At 40.7% G+C, this 18,727-nt stretch overlaps 1 long non-coding RNA gene across 1 annotated transcript in view; it reads left to right on the top strand.

Annotated features, from left to right (window-relative positions):
• Positions 1–18,727, top strand: part of LOC134346192 (uncharacterized) — a 210,204-nt gene that overhangs the window by 152,277 nt on the left and 39,200 nt on the right. The window lies entirely within an intron of this gene.

Raw genomic sequence — 18,727 nt, 5'->3', positions numbered from 1 at the left:
GATAGTACGAACTGCTGCTACAAGCCAATATCAGGTCAAAACTCAAAACCCTGAGCAAGGAGCTAATTATCATAACATCCCAATTCTAGCATCTATTCACTGCAGAACCCTTACTAGCTCAGAAAGACAATTTCATATTTTGTGATGATATTGATAACATTATTTGAATTAACAGGAAAACATCTCTATGAGAACTGTACAGAGAATAGTGTGCAAAGGGTATGGTCAAAAATTGATTAATACTATTACTACAATCTATCCAGATTAATCTTAGAATTTAATGGGATGCTTATGGATTGATTGCTATGTGTTATGGAGTCAGTATCCATCAACCACCAACTAAAATTGGAAACAATTAGCAGCAGGTCAGGCAGGATCAGGTCAGAAAGGGAACCTGCAGAAAGCCAACTATCCCACTATTATAAGACTATAGAATGGACCTTTTATGAACCTTTTGTATGATGAGATGGACTGTTGACCTTATTATGGCCTTACACCTTATTGTCTACCTGCACTACGTTCTCTCTCCGACTGCAACATTGCATGAACTAGAGAAAATCTACAGAAGGCTGGAAATCCAAACAACATTCTCAAATGCTGGAAGAAATCAGCAGGCCAGGCAGCATAAATGGAAAAGCGTAAACAGTCGACGTTTTGGGCTGAGACCCTTCATCAGGACTGGAGAAAAAAGATGAGAAGTCAGAGTAAGAAAGTGGGGGTAGAGGAGGAAGAAATACAAGGTAGATGAAGCTGGGAGGGGGAAGAGGGAGGGGTGAAGTGAAGAGCTGGGAAGTCGATTGGTGAAAGAGATTAAGGGCTAGAGAAGAGGGAATCTGATAGGAGAGGACAGAGGGCCTTGGAAGAAAGGGAAGGGAGAGGAGCAACTGAAGGAACTAATGGGTAGGTAAGGAGATAAGATGAGAGAGGGAAATGGTGACGGTGGAAGGCATTACTGCAACTTCAAGAAATCAATGCTCATGCCATCAGGTTGGAGGCTACCCAAATGGAATATAAGCTGTTGCTCCTCCAAACCTGACTGTGGCCTCATCGAGGCATTAGATGTCCTTAGTCCATGACCTCCTCTGCTGCTGCAATGAGGCCATACTCAGGTTGGTTTTGTCTGGGTATCCTCCAACCTGATGACATGGACATCAATTTCTCAAACTTCTGGTAATTCCACCACCCCCCCCCACCCCACTTCACCATTCCTATTTACTTCTCTCATCTGATCTCCTTACCTGCTCATCACCTCCTTCTGGTGCTCCTCTCCCTTCCGTTTATTCAATGGCCTTCCGTCCTCTCCTATCAGATTCACTCTGCTCCAGCCCTTTATCTCTTTCTCCAGCATTTTGTGTATTTTGCTGTAACAGTGCATTCTTTTATTGCTTTCTCTTGTATGAACTGGATGCACTGATGTGATGAAATGACCTGTATGGATGTCATGCAAAATAACATTTTCATTGTACTCAGTATGTTTTACAATAATAAACCAATTTAGCAATTTATCAGAGTCAAAGAACTTTCAAACTGCATCAGTAGTTCTTTTTATTTTCAGAACCATTTGAGTTCTGTCAAAACTGCATCTCTCCATTACAACATCTAAAGAGAATTGTGATGGCAAAGTCTAGCATCTCTAAATGCTTTGGTTACTACTTAAATTAGCACAAACATGCCTGATTCCGAAGTTTTTACTCTGCAGATTTGAAGTGTGACAAGCTTCTATTAAAATACATAAATGGAAAGACTAAGAAACCTCTCATACATATAAATACTTACTAATAAGGGCACAGAATGAGCAAAACTCCTTTAAATGCAAATAATCAAAGTTATTTTGTGAGATTATTTTGCATTAAGCCTTGCCTTCTTTTAATTAAAATAATTTGTAGAGATTACAGCAGCTATGTTTATTTTCTATTATTCTCCAGTACAGTAAGAAGTAACTGACCTATGTATATTAAAAAATCAATGCAAAACTGTTGCTCTGTAGATAGGTTATATCTGAAATAAAAGCAAAAGATGTTCAGCAGACTAGAAATTCTTTAAGAGAAGGAGAGTTGTGTTAACTGGTGCTCTGGTGAGGGATTTTATGCCCAGCAGTCCCAGCAGCAATATTCCTGCATCCAAGATGGAGTTAGTTGGTCTAAGTATCCAAAAGTCACAGAAGCTACAGAAGGAACTGCAGTTATCTCCACAGCATATAAGATTCCTTGAAACTGATGCAAAAAAAGCAACCTGCACATGCTGGAAATCTGAAATAAAAACAGAAAAATGTCTTACCAAGAGGTTGAAGACTCTTTCACCTAAAACATTAAAAAAATTTACTAAAAGATTATTGACCTGAAACATTGACTTCCTCATGCACCATCTCCTTGTTTCTCCTTGTACACTAGCACCACCATGAATTTGGTGCTAAGGTTTACAAGGAGAAACAAAAAAAATAGTGAAAAGTTTGGCAGAAGCTTCATTTGAAGAGAGAACAAAGTGACGGGGAGGCAGAAGGATCTGTGGAGGAGTTTGGAGAACTTGAAGCCTGGGAAACTGAAGGATCACTTGCAAATTTCAGAACCTTTAAATCCAGAGGCCATCATTTCAGTAGATCAGAGATATCAGAAGCTTGGAGTCACCCATAGGGAACGGATACAAAGCAAGTTGAAAGCAAGTGTGGATATTTTAAAATTCAGGTTAACCAGGAGTCAGAGTAGGTTAGTGAGAACAGGACATGGACGGAAGGGGGTCAATGCAACGTTGAACAGGGTAAGTAGAGTTTTGTACAATATCTTACATTTACAGAGAGTTGAAAATAGCAGATCAGCCACTAATGTCTTGGAATAGAGGCTAAAGTCAGAACTATAGCTGTGTCTGCACCATTAAGATTCCATGAGACTGATGCAAAAAAAAAGACAATGATCTGGAAATCTGAAATAAAAGCAGAAAATTCGTACCAAGAGCTCAAAGGGTCTTTGACCTGAAACATTAAAAAAAGTTCTACTGAAAGATTGACTCTGTTTCTCTTTGCACAGATGCTACCTGATGAACTGAGTTTTTCCAGCATTTTCTGTTTTTACTACATAGGTAGAAATTGGTAGGTGTATTCACAAGAGACACTGCAGATTCTAGAAACCTTGAACAACACATAAAATGCTGGGGGAGGTCAGCAAGTCAGGCAGCATCTATGGAGGTAAATAAACAGTTGACGTATAACGTCAAGACCCCTCATCAGGACGGGAATGGAAGAAGACAGAAGGCAGAATTAAAGGTTGGAAGAGGGGATAGAGTAAAAGCTGTGGGGTGTCTGGTGGGCTCAGTGGGTTGCATCAGAACTTGCCTGTAAGAATTCAAGAACACACAAAAATAGGAGCAGGATTAGGCCACTCAGACCCTCAAGCCTGTCCTACTGTCAAAATGATGATGACCGATCCATGCTGGCCTCATCTCCTCTTCTGTGGCAGTTCCTCATCACCCTCAATATTTCAAATGTTTATCATCCTCTGCCTTGAATATACCGAATAATGTGGACATTCCAGAGATCCACCACTCATCCACACACCACAGATGATAAAGGTCAACAATTTATTTTGCGGCTATGTCTCCTTGTTGATGACTCTCTCTCTGATGGAAAGGTCTCAACACTTAGAGACACAGGAGACTGCAAATGCAGGAATCTGGGGCAACACAAATCTCCCCCTCCCCTTCTCACTTTCAAATCGCTTACTATCTCTTCTTTCAGTTAGTCCTGACGAAGGGTCTCGGCCCAAAATGTCGACTATAACTCTTCCTATAGATGCTGCCTGGCCTGCTGCTTTCACCAGCAATTTTTATGTGTGTTGTTTGAAATTCCAGCATCTGCAGATTTCCTCGTGTTTCCAGGAGGAACTTAATAGGTCAGGCAACACCTATGGGGAAAAATTGAAATTTAACATTTTGGGTTGACACCGGAAGAGTTGCAGCTTGCCATTGAGAACAGATAAGCCATCACTTGGACATCTCAACATCTACCTTGTCAAGCCTCCTGAGGATCTTGCATATGTTCATCATTTGTTTACAGCCTGGGGGCCGAAGAGTAAAGTTAATGTAACTTTATTTAACATAACTCCTATTTAGTATAGAACATAGGCCCTTTGGTCCACAATGTGTCCACAATTTAACCTTTACTCACTGGAATTCAGAAGAATGAAGGGTGACCTCGTTGAAACATATTGAAAGTTGAAAGGCCTTGACAAATTGACAAGAAAATATCTCCTACGGTGGGTGAGTCTAAGACCAGAGGACACAGCCTCAGAAGAGAGAAGCATCATTTTAGAATGGAGATGAGTAGGAATTTCTTTAGTCAGAGAGTGGTAAATCTGTGGAATTTGTTGCCACGGGTGGCTGTGAGGGCCAAGTCATTGGGTATATTTAAGGTAAAGGTTGATAGATTTTGATTAGTCAGGGCATGAAGGAATACAGGGAGAAGGCAGGAGATTGATACTCAGAGGGAACATGGATTAGCCATGATGAAATGGCACCCCAGACTCAATGGACCAAATGGCCTAATTCTGCTCCTATGTCTTAAGGTCTAATTCAAGATCAATCTAATGCTTCCCATCCATTTTTCATTGCTCAATGTGCCTACCTAAGAGTCTTTTAAATGTCCCTAATGTAGTTGTCTCTGTCATCCACACTGGCAAAGCATTCCATGCACTCACCACTCTCGATGTAACAACCTACCTCTGTCATTCCCCCTTAAACTTTCCTCCAATCACCTTAAAATTATACCCTCTCATACTAGCCATTTCCACTCTGGGAGAAAAGCACTATCTGTCCACCCTAGCAATACCTCTTATCATTTTTTACACTTCTATCAAATAACATGGAAATATATTGTGGGTCTTTCACTATTCTTGGTTCATCACCTGCTGATGGTTTATGCCACGATAAACAGTCTGAATTCAAGTTGGATCTGGAAATAGAAAATGTGGAAACATTTCCTGAAAGACAAAGAGTAGTAGCTCACCATTGAGAGTAGATGAGCCATCATCTCTGAAGGCATGTTTATTTGTACAATGTTGTAGGAATCACCACAGGCTAAAACAGCTTGGTGTTTGAGAAAACCTTCAGGCACTTTTAAATAAGACAAATAGATCAGTGAGATATAGGATATGCCTCCTTCTTCTCCTCAAACAGCAGCCCAGGCAGGAGAATGGCTTGATTGCTTTTTTCTCTCAAAAGCAGAAAGGCTTTGGAACATATACGAGAGAGAGGGGAAAAAAAACAGGTCTTTTAGTCACAATCTCTCTTTCCATTTATGCCGTTCTAATTTGACAGTACAGTATTAATCCGAGGATTCTTTTATTTCCCTATGGAAAATGTGAATAAATGGCTTTAATTTTATCGGAGTAGTGTCCTTGGGACATAACGATGTAATGCTGAAAAGATATAATTTGTCAGGTTATGTATTTATTTTAAAGCATTTAATATGCCTGTATATTAAGGGTTTATCTAACCATGTTGCTCCATTCCCAAGGTCTGCTGAATTATCCAACAGCAGTACATTTGTAAGTGAAGGTTATCATCCAAATGTGTCATTCAAGTTATTTTCAGGCAATCAAATAGATTTTGTAGAAATTGATAATGTGCTATAAACATGATAGTGAAGACCTCTGATTAATTAAAAATATAGCTTTCCTTAGTTTGACGGGCATTTAGCTGAAATTATAGGTAAAAGCAGGAGCACTTGCTGCACCTGCACAACACTTTCTCTGTAACCATAACATTTTATTCTGCATTCTGTTATTGCTTTTTTTCCTTTTCTGCTGTCTTGACATAGTGCACGGAATTAAGCAGCTGCCCTAAACGGATATAGCCAAGTGCATCACAATGAATGGAAGAGTGAAGGATATAGTCAAGTGCATCACCATGTCCCCCACCACTGAGCACATTTGCAAGGAGCACTGTCCCAGGAAAGCATCCATCCTCAAGAACCACCACCATCCAGGTCATGCTTTCTTCACACTACTACCATCAGGAAGGAAGTACAGGAGCCTTAGGGCCCATGCTAACAGGTTCAGGACCTGTTATTACCCCACAACTATCAGGACCTTAACTTAAATGGGTAACTCCACTCACCCCAACTCTGAACTGATTCTACAACCCGTGGACACACTTTCAAGGGCTATACAACTCATGTTCTCACTATTATTAATTCATTCATTCACCTATCTCTCTATCTGTTTATTTAACCTCCTTATGTGTTTATTTATCTTTCTATTTACTTATTATTATTTTGTTTTTGCACAATTCATCATCTTTAGCACATTAGCTGTTTGTTGTCCGTTGTGAGTAGTTTTTGATTGATTCATTTGTGTTTATTTTAATCTACTGTGAATGCTTGTAAGAAAATTAATCTCAGGGTAATATATGGTGACATCTACATATCTGGATAATAAATTTACTTTGAACTTTGGATAGCATGCAGATAAAGCTTTTCACTGTATCGCAGTACATGACAATAATAAAACAATTACCTAGAAGGACAAGGGCAGCAGGCACGTGAGAACACAACTTCCCACAGGTTACCCTTCAAATCACATATGATTTCAACTTGGAATAGATGGCCCTTCATTGTTATTGGGTCTAAATACAGAATCTTGCTCCACATCAGCAGCATGTGAGCACCTTCATCAGAAAGACTGCTGTAGTTCATGGGGCAGCAATCATCTTGATGGCATTTAAGTACTAGCTTTTCCAGTGATGATCATATCCCGACAAAAAATTTAAAAATTCATTCAAGATTCAAGGTTCAAAATTGTTTATTGTCATTCATCAGTACACAAGTGTAAAGGAGAACAAAATGATTGTTACTCTAGATCCAATGCAGCATAAAAAACACAGTAAGCATTAAGAACACTATGAAAATGACACAGTGAGTATGAACATGTAAGATTATCTTATATACATAAAGTGATTCTAGGTACCTAGTTGTAAGATAAAGGTAACCAAAAGTTAAATCTAAGGTAGAGTTTAAGAACATCTCAGCAGAAGAGATACGAATGGAAAGATTCAGAGACGGAACTCTAGAGTAAAAAATAACTTCGGGTGAACCCAGTGGGTCGAGCACAGTCGGCGGGGTGGTGGGGGGGGGGTTAAAGGGATTATTGATGAATAAGCACAGATGCACACTCTCAGTTTAAAGTGCTGACTATCTCTCTGCCTCCACAGATGCTGCTTGACACACTCATTAAATCCAGTAATTTTCTTTTTACTCTAGATTCAAAAATTAGCAGACTCTTTTGTCCACAGCATTCTTGCCCTACTGAGTATTTCCCACACTGTTGGTCCTTAATTCAGAGCTTAAAGATTCATTAAACACATGGCTGCCACTAATTGGTGAAAGTTATATGTGAGAGCTAACAGCCAGACCAATATTTTCCTAGTGGTATAAATGTACGATTCATAAGGAAATTTGTCACTTGATATGAAGAAATAATTTAACTAATTTTAATACTGATAATTTTTTGTTATGTCCTGAACCTGCTTTCTATGATAAGAGATAATTATTTCTGTTGGCATACATCAAAGATGCCAAAGAGCAATAAACCTATCTAATAACAATTAAATTATATTGAGCTATCAAATCACCATGTTATAAAGGTTCACAGCCATTAGCACCATTCCTGTGTTTTAATTTGATGACTCTGATAATGTGATGTGAAAATGAGAATAATACATTAATCTTAAACGATTAGAATGGCTTTAATTAGCATAGTTGGTGATGTGGCTAGAACCAATGTCAAGATTCCAACAACAGCCCTCTGCTCCTGTAAATATAACACTACATAGCCTAGGAATTGAAGTGCATAATCCAATTGTGGTTTCATTCAGAGTGAATCATACTAGCAACTGTTCCTGGGTGAAATTGAACTACTTGAGAAATTAGACCAAAGGCTAAGGAATTCCATGTGCATGCCAATGGGTTGTAGACCACCCAAGCAGAATATGAAATGCTTTTCCTTTCTCTTTTATTTTCTTTACACAGTTGTATAATGCATTTTTTTCATGAAGCCAGAGTTTAAAGGGATTGGAAAATTGAACCTCGCTCAGTTTGAGGGAGCACACAAGAAGCACAACATTGGCAAGGTTTAGTTTGCAATGTTCAGTTTGATGAACAAGCTGAAACATACAGGTACTCTGGACACCAGCTCCCACGCTGATCTCCTGGTGTTCATGCTCCAGCTTCAGTTGCACAGCCAATCTCATGATGAGCCATGGATAATGAGTCCACAGGCAATGAATACTCTATGAATAAATGATCCAGATGATAGAACATTGGGATTTATAAGCAGACAATGGAGTAATGGGGCTTTACTGCACAGTTTCAAGTAAAGAGGGTATCTGCCACCATTACCCATATAGTCAGTGAGCTCAGATGCTTAGCATCTTTTGGGTTATAAAACTTCTATCAACTCTCATCTATCTTGTCGTCTGATTATTTTTATCTGCTTTCCTTTGCTATGAATGGCAGTTCCTTCCTCCTTCCTCTTTACTCTGCCTGTGCTAGTTATAATTTTATATACCGCAATTTAAGTCACTGCTCAGCCTCCTGTCTTCCAAAGAAAACAACCCCCAGCTAATCCAGTCTTAGCTTTTTCCTATAATTTTCCAGAGCTGGTAACATACTGTTCACTGCACCCTCTCCACTGCAATCACAGCTCATCACTGATGTGGTGAGAAGAACTGCACCCTGTACTCAAGCTGTATAGATTAAAATAACCACGTTGCATGTTACAGAATGACAATAGAAATCTCTTTTTCGTCCTTTCAAGATGTATATTTCTCTTTCAAAAATCAAGTTGGTGCTTCTCTTATCTTTATGTCACACAATGTGATTGTGACATTCTGCACTGTAACAACAAAGGATAACTGAAATCAAAATGATCTTGTTTAATAGAGCCACACACAAAATGTGGGAAGAGCTGAACAGGTCAGGTGACATCCACGGAGGGAAGTAAACAGTCGACATTTCGGGCCAAGACCCTTCATCAGGACTGTTCTGAGGAAAGGTCTGTTTGCCAGGAATGAGGACTGTTTATTTCCCTCCATAGATACTGCCTGACCTGCTGAGTTCCTCCAGCATTTTGAGTGTAGTGCACAAGATATTAAGTATCTGCAGAACCTCTTGTGCTTTTGTTTAATATTCTCATTTACAGAGAGAGCAGGAAATTGTTGAGGTCAAGCACTTTGAAGCTTTTTGTAAGGATCAATGGACTGTGGTGATGGCAAAGTAATTATGGCATTACCTCATTCTGATTTCATTTGAATAATGTGCATGTACTACTTTAAGAAACAATTTTAGTAACTGTGTACAAGGAATGACTGGTGTGAGGAACGACGTATGTTTATGAGTGGGTGACGGTGTAACAGATGATATCTGGGATGTGAGTCCACATGTCAGGTGTCATCGTTCAGAACAAGCATGAATCATAGTAGGATTGAGGATAATTGCTGGAGTTGTTATTTCTTTCTTTATTTGGCAGTAACCCAATCTGTTCCTAGTGGATCATTGAGCTGTCATGTCTTAATGTCCTACACAGAGTTTCTCCGGTCAAAAATTTTCTCAGAAATGAACTGTTCTCACCTCCTACCACTGACCACTGAGATAGTGAGAGGGTTTGAAAAATAAAATAAGGAGGGGCAAAATGGATTAGTTGAAAAGGTTGTAAAGTGTGTTGCAGGACTGGCTAAATGTTCAACAATGACTAATTACCACTAGCTGTGAAATATACTGAATTGGGGGTTTTAGTGACTGATAAAGAAACTGACTTTCTTAATCTGTGATGAAGTATCTGAAAATTTGAGGTTGAGGAATTGTAGTAATCTAATCTGGCTCTTTTTCAGTACTGATTTTAATAAAATGCAAACACACGCTCTTGATCATTCTATTGTTAAGTCAATGCATGCAGTAATAATTCAGTATTCAAACCTTTCTGGGTTGAAGGGCTTTGGTAATAGTTTTCTTTATATAATTGTCCTGCCATGGTTTTATGAGAAATTTGAAGTTCGTGACTGCAGCATATAGAAGTTAGACCAGAAGACTGAAGTTGCTTGGGATTCAAACTGTTGTGTATTTAATATTTCAGCGGTATTTGAGTAATATTGTAAATGTATTCTTTGATTAAGCATTCTTATTCATTTAAATAATTTATTACAGATTATATGTTAAAATACATGAATTGCATAGATAATCATGCCACAGTGCTATATGCACGCATTTTGATTAAAAGTAAAAGCAAAGTTAGACTCGCATTCCCGACTCCCTTCTTTTCCTTTCGAATAGTTTAATGATATGAATTTACAAAGCATGACATAAACAGACCTGAGATGGCTACCTACCTGTTGAAGCCAGCAAGATGCTTTAGATCTTCACAGCGAGAAATGGTTATGTAAATAAAAGAAACACAGCACAGTCGAGTTTAAAGAAAAAACAGAAAACAAACAAATTCATGGGTTCATAAACGGTGAATACCAGATGATCATAATCATTAAAAAAGCAGAAATGACTGGTTGCATAAGAAAGATTGATGCATTTTATTACACATCATACATCTGGATATTGTATACTGAGCGAATCCAGCAGTATCTTAAAGCAAATGGAACAGCCGATGAGAAGTGAGTGCCAATTTTGATGACTGCATTAGATTTAAAGGCATACAGTTTGCTTAGCAGTTTGTACACTCCAACCAAACTAGGCGAAATTAGCTTTACTAATATTATGAAAGTATTGCAGGAACATTTAGAACTAAAACTATTGTGGAGTACTGGACACTTCAGGCTTCATAAACAGAATCAAAAGAAAAGGAGTCTGTTTTAGTGTACATTGTTGAATTGAAGAGATTATCTGAGCATTGCCAGTTCGGAAACGAGCTTAATGATGCACTGAAAGATTGCTTAGTTTATGGAAACTTACACTCACATACACCAGACCAATGTATAAAGGCAAAACTTGCAGAAAATGCAACAATGTAGGACACATATTGTACAAAGAGAGTATCGGGTAAACAAAAATAAATGGACTGCACAGGGAAAAGTAAATGATAAAAATGCAAGGTGCAGTTTTGAAAAGAGTTAACCTGTGTGCAATTGATGAGAAATCTGATAATGCTGAGAGTGACACAGGACTGAGTAGCCTTGATATTAACTATGTGAAAACTAACACGAGTCTAGCAATATGGCTTACACCAGAAGTGAATAGCAAATTAATTAAAATGGAATTGGACACACACTCAGCTGTTTCAGACATTCCAGAAAATGAGTTTGAACGGAATTTAAGGATACTGAACTGAAGCCTGCAGATATCCAACTAAGAATTTATACTGGAGAAAAGATAACCCTCGTGGGAATGACATTTGGAGCAGTGAGATACAGCAACCAAGCAGGAGGGTCAAAATTGTGGAGACGTGATTGACTTAGACAACTATAACATGATTGGAGGTCTGTCCACCATTTGCAGACCAAATGCCCTGCAAAAGAGTCAACTACAAGTGAATTAAGAAAGGTATTAGGAGATGCCACTGCAATGTTCAAAGATGGCTTTGGAAACTCAAACAAATTAAGAGTAAAATAGTGTTAAATGAAAATGCCGCACCCAAGTTTTTTAAAGGCATCCTTGACAAAGTAACCACTCAGCTAGATCGCATAGAGGCAGAAAGAATTCTTTCCCAGTTTGACTGGAGCCCATGGACAATGCCAGTGGTCACAGTAGCCAAGAAGAATGTGGTGATTTTAATGTCATCATCAACCCAGTACTGAATGTAGGTCAATACTATCTTTCCAGGATAAAAGATAGTTCTGCAAACAGCTCTGGAGCCAAACATTCAGCAAAGGGAACATAGCTGAGGCCTGCCTGTGGATGCAATGGGAAGAAGAATCCAAAAGTTTTTCTTACTATCAACACTCACAATGGGCTATGTCACTATAATAGCCTTACTTTTGGAGTTGCATCTGCACCTGCCCTCTGGCAAAAAGCTAAGGACCAGGTGCGACAAGTCTGCCCCGGCACATGGTGTTACCTGGATGACATCATTGCTACTATCAACGATGAGAAGGAACATCTACAAAATTTTTAATTGGGAAAATTTTTAATTGGGAAGGGCAAACTATGAGGCTATAAGACTAGAACTTGCGGGTGTGAATTGGGATGATGTTTTTGCAGGGAAATGTACTATGGATATGTGATCGATGTGTAGGGATCTCTTGCTGGATGTTAGGGATGAATTTGTCCCGGTGAGGAAGATAAAGAATGGTAGGGTGAAGGAACCATAGGTGACTAGTGAGGTGGAAAATCCAGTCAGGTGGAAGAAGGCAGCATGCATGAGGTTTAGGAAGCAAGGATAAGATGGGTCTATTGAGGAATATAGGGTAGCAAGAAAGGAGCTTAAGAAGGGGCTGAGGAGAGCAAGAAGGGGGCATGAGAAGGCCTTGGCGAGTAGGGTAAAGGAAAACCCCAAGGCATTCTTCAATTATGTGAAGAACAAAATGATGACAGGAGTGAAGGTAGGACCAATTAGAGATAAAGTTGGGAAGATGTGCCTGGAGGCCGTGGAAGTGAGCGAGGTCCTCAATGAATACTTCTCTTCGGTATTCGCCAATGAGAGGGAACTTGATGAAGGTGAGGACAATATGAATGAGGTTGCTGTTCTGAAGCATGTTGATATTAAGGAAGAGGTGGTGTTGGAGTTGTTAAAATACATTAGGACAGATAAGTCCCCGGGGACTGACAGAATATTCCCCAGGCTGCTCCATGAGGCGAGGGAAGAGATTGCTGAGCCTACGGCGAGGATCTTCATGTCCTCATTGTCCACGGGAATGGTACCGGAGGATTGGAGGGAGGTGAATGTTGTCCCCTTGTTCAAAAAAGGTTGTAGGGATAGTCTGGGTAATTATAGACCAGTCAGCCTTATGTCTGTGGTGGGAAAGCTGTTGGAAAAGTTTCTTAAAGATAGGATCTATGGGCATTTAGAGAATCATGGTCTGATCCGGGACAGTCAGCATGGCTTTGTGAAGGGCAGATCATGTCTAACAAGCCTGATAGAGTTCTTTGAGGAGGTGACCAGGCATATAGATGACGGTAGTGCAGTGGATGTGATCTACATGATCTACATGATAAGGCATTTGACAAGGTTCCACACGGTAGGCTTATTCAGAAAGTCAGAAGGCATGGGATCCAGGAAAGTTCAGCCAGGTGGATTCAGAATTGGCTTGCCTGCAGAAGGCAGAGAGTCGTGATGGAGGGAGTACATTCGAATTGGACGATTGTGACTAGTGGTGTCCCACAAGGATCGGTTCTGGGACCTCTGCTTTTCGTGATTTTTATTAACGACCTGGATGTGGGGGTAGAAGGGTGGGTTGGCAAGTTTGCAGATGACACAAAGGTTGGTGGTGTTGTAGACAGTGTAGAGGATTGTCGAAGATTGCAGAGAGACATTGATAGGATGCAGAAGTGGGCTGAGAAGTAGCAAAAGGAATTAACCCGGAGAAGTAACACACATCAAAGTTGCTGGTGAACGCAGCAGGCCAGGCAGCATCTCTAGGAAGAGGTGCAGTCGACGTTTCAGGCCGCCTGGCCTGCTGCGTTCACCAGCAACTTTGATGTGTGTTGCTTGAATTTCCAGCATCTACAGAATTCCTATTGTTAACCCGGAGAAGTGTGAGGTGGTACACTTTGGAAGGCCAAACTCCAAGGCAGAGTACAAAGTAAATGGCAGGATACTCGGTAGGGTGGAGGAGCAGAGGGATCTCGGGGTACATGTCCATAGATCCCTGAAAGTTGCCTCACAGGTAGATAGGGTAGTTAAGAAAGCTTATGGGGTGTTAGCTTTCATAAGTCGAGGGATAGAGTTTAAGAGTCGTGGGGTAATGATGCAGCTCTATAAAACTCTGGTTAGGCCACACTTGGGGCACTGTGTCCAGTTCTGGTTGCCTCACTACAGGAAGGATTTGGAAGCATTGGAAAGGGTACAGAGGAGATTTACCAGGATGCTGCCTGGTTTAGAGAGTATGCATTATGATCAGAGATTAAGGGAGCTAGGGCTTTACTCTTTGGAGAGAAGGAGGATGAGAGGAGACATGATAGAGGTATACAAGATATTAAGAGGAATAGATAGAGTGGACAGCCACACCTCTTCCCCAGGGCACTACTGCTCAGTACAAGAGGACATGGCTTTAAGGTAAGCGGTGGGAAGTTCAAGGGGGATATTAAAGGAAGATTTTTTAATCAGAGAGTGGATGTTGCGTGGAATACACTGCCTGAGTCAGTGGTGGAGGCAAATACAATAGTGAAATTTAAGAGACTGCTGGTCAGGTATATAGAGTAATTTAAGGTGGGGGGTTATATGGGAAGCAGGGTTTAAGGGTCGGCACAACATTGTGGGCCGAAGGGCCTGTACTGTGTTGTACTATTCTATGTTCTATGTTCTAAATCTCCAGACAGTGTTAAAAAGATAGGGAGAATATGGGCTCTGATAAGATGTCACAAGTATGAATTCTTTAATACAACTGTCCCTTACAGTGGTCACACCATCAATGCACAAGGATTACACAAGTATGCTGAGAAAATTGGTGAATGCTCCAAGACTAAGGGACATGTTACTGTTGTAGTCCTTTTTAGGATTTGTCAATTACTATAATAAATACCTTCCAAACCTGGCTACTGTGTTCCACCCCTTGAACTTATTACTACAGGTTAGGAAAAAATGGCAATGAACAAAGCAGTGTGAGGTGGCTTTCCAAATGATAAAGGATGTGTGACCTCAGACATTGTGCTCACACATTATGATCCACATCATCCAGTGAAGCTTCCTGTGATGTCTTGCCTTTTGGTGTAGGTGCAGTCATGACACATATTATGAGTGATGGAAGTGAACACCCCACAGCATTTGCAACCTGTTCCTTTACCCCTGCAGAGACAAAGAGGCTTGAGTGTAAAACCTTTCCACCAGTACTTCCATCAGCAGATCAGCAGATTGAGCAGTTTACCATGCACTGTGTGGGTTGCAAGCACATCCAGAAGAAGCCAAAAGCAGTACCTCTCCATCACTGGGAATGACCTGCATTGCCCTGGCAGAGGATTCATGTAGAATTTGCTGGATTATTCATGAGCACAAGTTCCTTGATGGTAGCTACAAAGTGGCCGGAAGAGTTTCCAATAGCCACCACTACAGCTTCACATACTGTTGATGTGTTGTGAACCCTCTTCTCTAAGACTAGTGTTTCAAAACACTTATTCATTAACACCGGGCACAGATTTTTGTGGAGAAAGTTTCAGTCATTCCTGAATATGAATAGAATAAAGCATATTACATCTCCACTGTAGCATCAAGCTACGAATGGCTTGGTGGAAAGTTTTGTCCAGAGTCTAAAGAATGCACTGCAAACAATGTCAGTAGAACACACTACACTGACATTGAATCAGAAGCTCACCAATTTCCTCCTTGCATATCGCAATGCAGCACACTCCACAACTAACAACTCACCAGCTATGTGTTCCTGCGTTGTCCCAGCTCCTTCATGTTTGGATCTCCTCAAATCCAGTCTCAAAAGGAGTATGCAGGACAAGCAGGTAAGACAAATTGAAGCCTCCTCAAACGAGCAGGTTCGATGTTTCACTCCTGGACAAACAGTCCTGCTGAGAGATGACTGGGGAAATCAATAGTGGGTACTTGATAAGATTAAAACAGAACTGGACTACTTTTCTACACAGTGGAAATTGCATCTGATATCATCTGGAGACAACACATTGATCAGTTGAGGAGAGCAGAGTCAATTGTTAGAGAAGAATGGTGGCTACTACTGTCAGAATCAGTCAGAACCACTTCCTGCAGTCCCAGTGTCAATTATCACAACCACCATGGAGGCAGGACCAGAAGCTGAGATTGTTTCACAGACACAAGTCTTACCTGCAAAGCAGAGTGATCCTCCTTGTCAGGAAAGGCTTTATCCCACAAGAGTAAGTAAGCCTCCACAGCAATAGAATCTTTAAAACTGATTATGCTTTGGATGTCTGCATTGTAGCTGTATTATATAGTAATGTACATATTCTATTTTGAGTTAGAATTTATAGCTAGGCAGGGAGGAGTGTGTATTTAATATTTCATTTGTATTTTTGTAATAATTTAAATATATTGTTTGATTAACCATTCTTGTTAATGTAAGTAATTCATTACAGATTTTATGTAAAAATAAGTGAATTACATACGTCATCATGCCATGACATTATATGCATATATCTCACTTAAAAGTAAAAACAAAGTCAAACTTGCATTCCCAGCTCCTTCATTTTCCTTTCAATCAGTTAAATGTTTTGGAGTTACAAAGCATAAAACAACGTACCTCTAAAGCAATGCTTAAGTCTAAAATGCTCTTGGCCATCAAGTTCCTCTTGACACCAGAAAAATATGGGGCCTCAGGAACCTGATTGAACAGAATCGAATTGGATTATTATTGTCACATGTACTAAGAAGCAGTGAAAAGCTTTGTTTTGCATGCCATCCATACAAATCATTTCATTACAGCAGTGCAGAGAGGTAATACAAAGGAAAACAATGATAGAATACAGAATGAAATGTTGTAGTTACAAGGAAAGTGCAGTACAGGCAGACAGTAAAGTGCAAGAACACCATGAGGTAGATTGTGAGGGCTATCAATACACAAGGGGACTGTTGTATATGCTTATAATAGCAGGGTTAAAGCTGTTCTTGATCCTGTTGGTATTTGCTTTCAGGCTTATGTACCTTCTGCCTGATGGAAGGGGGGAGAAGAAAGAATGTTCGGGGTGGGTGGGGTTTTTAACTACTTGTATATTAGTTTCGTTATGAAGCAGCGAGAAGTGTAGATCGATTATACGGAAGGGGGCTAGTTTTCATGAAGTGATGAGCTGTGTTCACAGCTCTCTGCAGTTTCTTGTGGTCACAGGCAAAATATTCTCAGTAAAGCTCAGGCATTACACAACACATATGTTATTTTCCTACTTGTTAGAATATATGTGTGCTCACTGGTTAACACCCTGTAGCTATGAATGGGTGCTTGGAACACCAGCAAGATGGGTGTGCAACTGCTGCTAGTTTGCAGGCATCTTCTATCTGGGAACTTGGCTTGTGGCTGCATTTCCAGCTTGCAAAGTGTTCAGGTTATGAATTGCTCCCAGGGACAGAATTGGGGAGGACCTGTGTGGACAAATATTGTGTTAATAAATGGATACTTTGAGCTAATCAGCAAATATACCATTAAATGTCAGATTTGCATTAACTTTATTTGTGACATGTACATCGAGACATACAGTAAAATGTCTCATTTGCATCAATGACCAACGCTGTCTAGGATGTGCTGGGGGCAGCCCGCAAGTGTTACCATGCTTCCAGCACCAACATAGCATCATTGAAACTTACTAACTCTAAACTGTACAACTTTGGATTGTGGGATGAAATCGAAGCATGCAGAAGAAACCCAGTCAGCCATGGGGCGAACGTGCAATCTCTCAACAGTGAGTGGTGGGAATTGAACCCGATCACGTGTGATGTAACGTATTACGCTAACCGATGCATTATCATGCCACTCCAGTTCATCCAGAGGGAAGTAATAAAGCCGACAATAATTTTGTTCGGGCATAAATTGCTGAAAATTTAATTTGATTTTTTTCGTTGACTTATCTTGCTATGAAGGCATCGCTACATTGTAGGAAGAATGTGATAACAGTGGAAAGGGTTCAAAATTAGGATGCACAACTGCTCCTCCCGTGCCCGCATCCTCAACACGGGTGCCTTCCCTACCCATGTCTGTGTGCTGCACGGCCAATCGCATCATCAAGTTCACCCATGACAGAACCACGAGGGGGCTCATCACCAACAGTGATGAGATGGCCTACGAGGGGAAGGTGGAAGAGCTTTATGTCTAGTGCCAGACAAATAACCTCTGCTTTAACGTCAACAAGGCAAAGGAGATGGTTATCAAGTTCAGAAGCACTCACTCCACTCACAGCCTCCGTTACATTGGCGGCACAGCAGTGGAAATGTCGTGCATAACCTCTCATAGTCCCAGAGCACGTTCCACACAATCAGGAAAGCTAACCAATGCCTTCACTTTCTGAGGAGGCCAAAGAAGGCAGGAGTTTGCACGTCCATGCTCACATCATTTTACAGATGAGCAGTAGACAGCATCCTGACAAGCTGCATCACTGCTTGGTACAGAAACTGCACTGCAACAGACCTGAAGGCTACAACGTGCAGTTAAAACTGCCCAAAAAATCACTAGCACGAGCCAACCTGCCATCAAGGACATATGGTGCTAGAAAAGAGCCAGTAGCATCACGAAGGATCGCACCCACCCTGCTTAGGGACGATTTGTCCCACTCCCATCAGGGAGGAGGCTACATAGCATCCACAGCAGGACAAAACCAGACTCAAAAATAGTTACTTTCCCCAAACGGTAAGGCTGATCTCTATCCACTATCTCCACCTTTTTAGGCATCTATTAGTCTCGTGAGATGATGGATTTGCGCCTTGGAAGGTTTCCAGGACACAGGCCTGGGCAAGGTTGTATGGAAGACCGGCAGTTGCCCATGCTGCAAGTCTCCCCTCTCCACGCCACCGATGTTGTCCAAGGGAAAGGTACTAGGGCCGATACAGCTTGACACCAGTGTCGTTGCAGAGCAATGTGTGGTTAAGTACCTTGCTCAAGGACACAACACGCTGCCTCAGCT

This window comes from Mobula hypostoma, chromosome 5, assembly GCF_963921235.1.
Source record: "Mobula hypostoma chromosome 5, sMobHyp1.1, whole genome shotgun sequence".
In the NCBI taxonomy this organism is placed as follows: Eukaryota; Metazoa; Chordata; class Chondrichthyes; order Myliobatiformes; family Myliobatidae; genus Mobula; species Mobula hypostoma.
The sequence above is the reverse complement of the archived record's forward strand: the minus strand, read 5'-3'. Positions and strand labels throughout refer to the sequence as shown.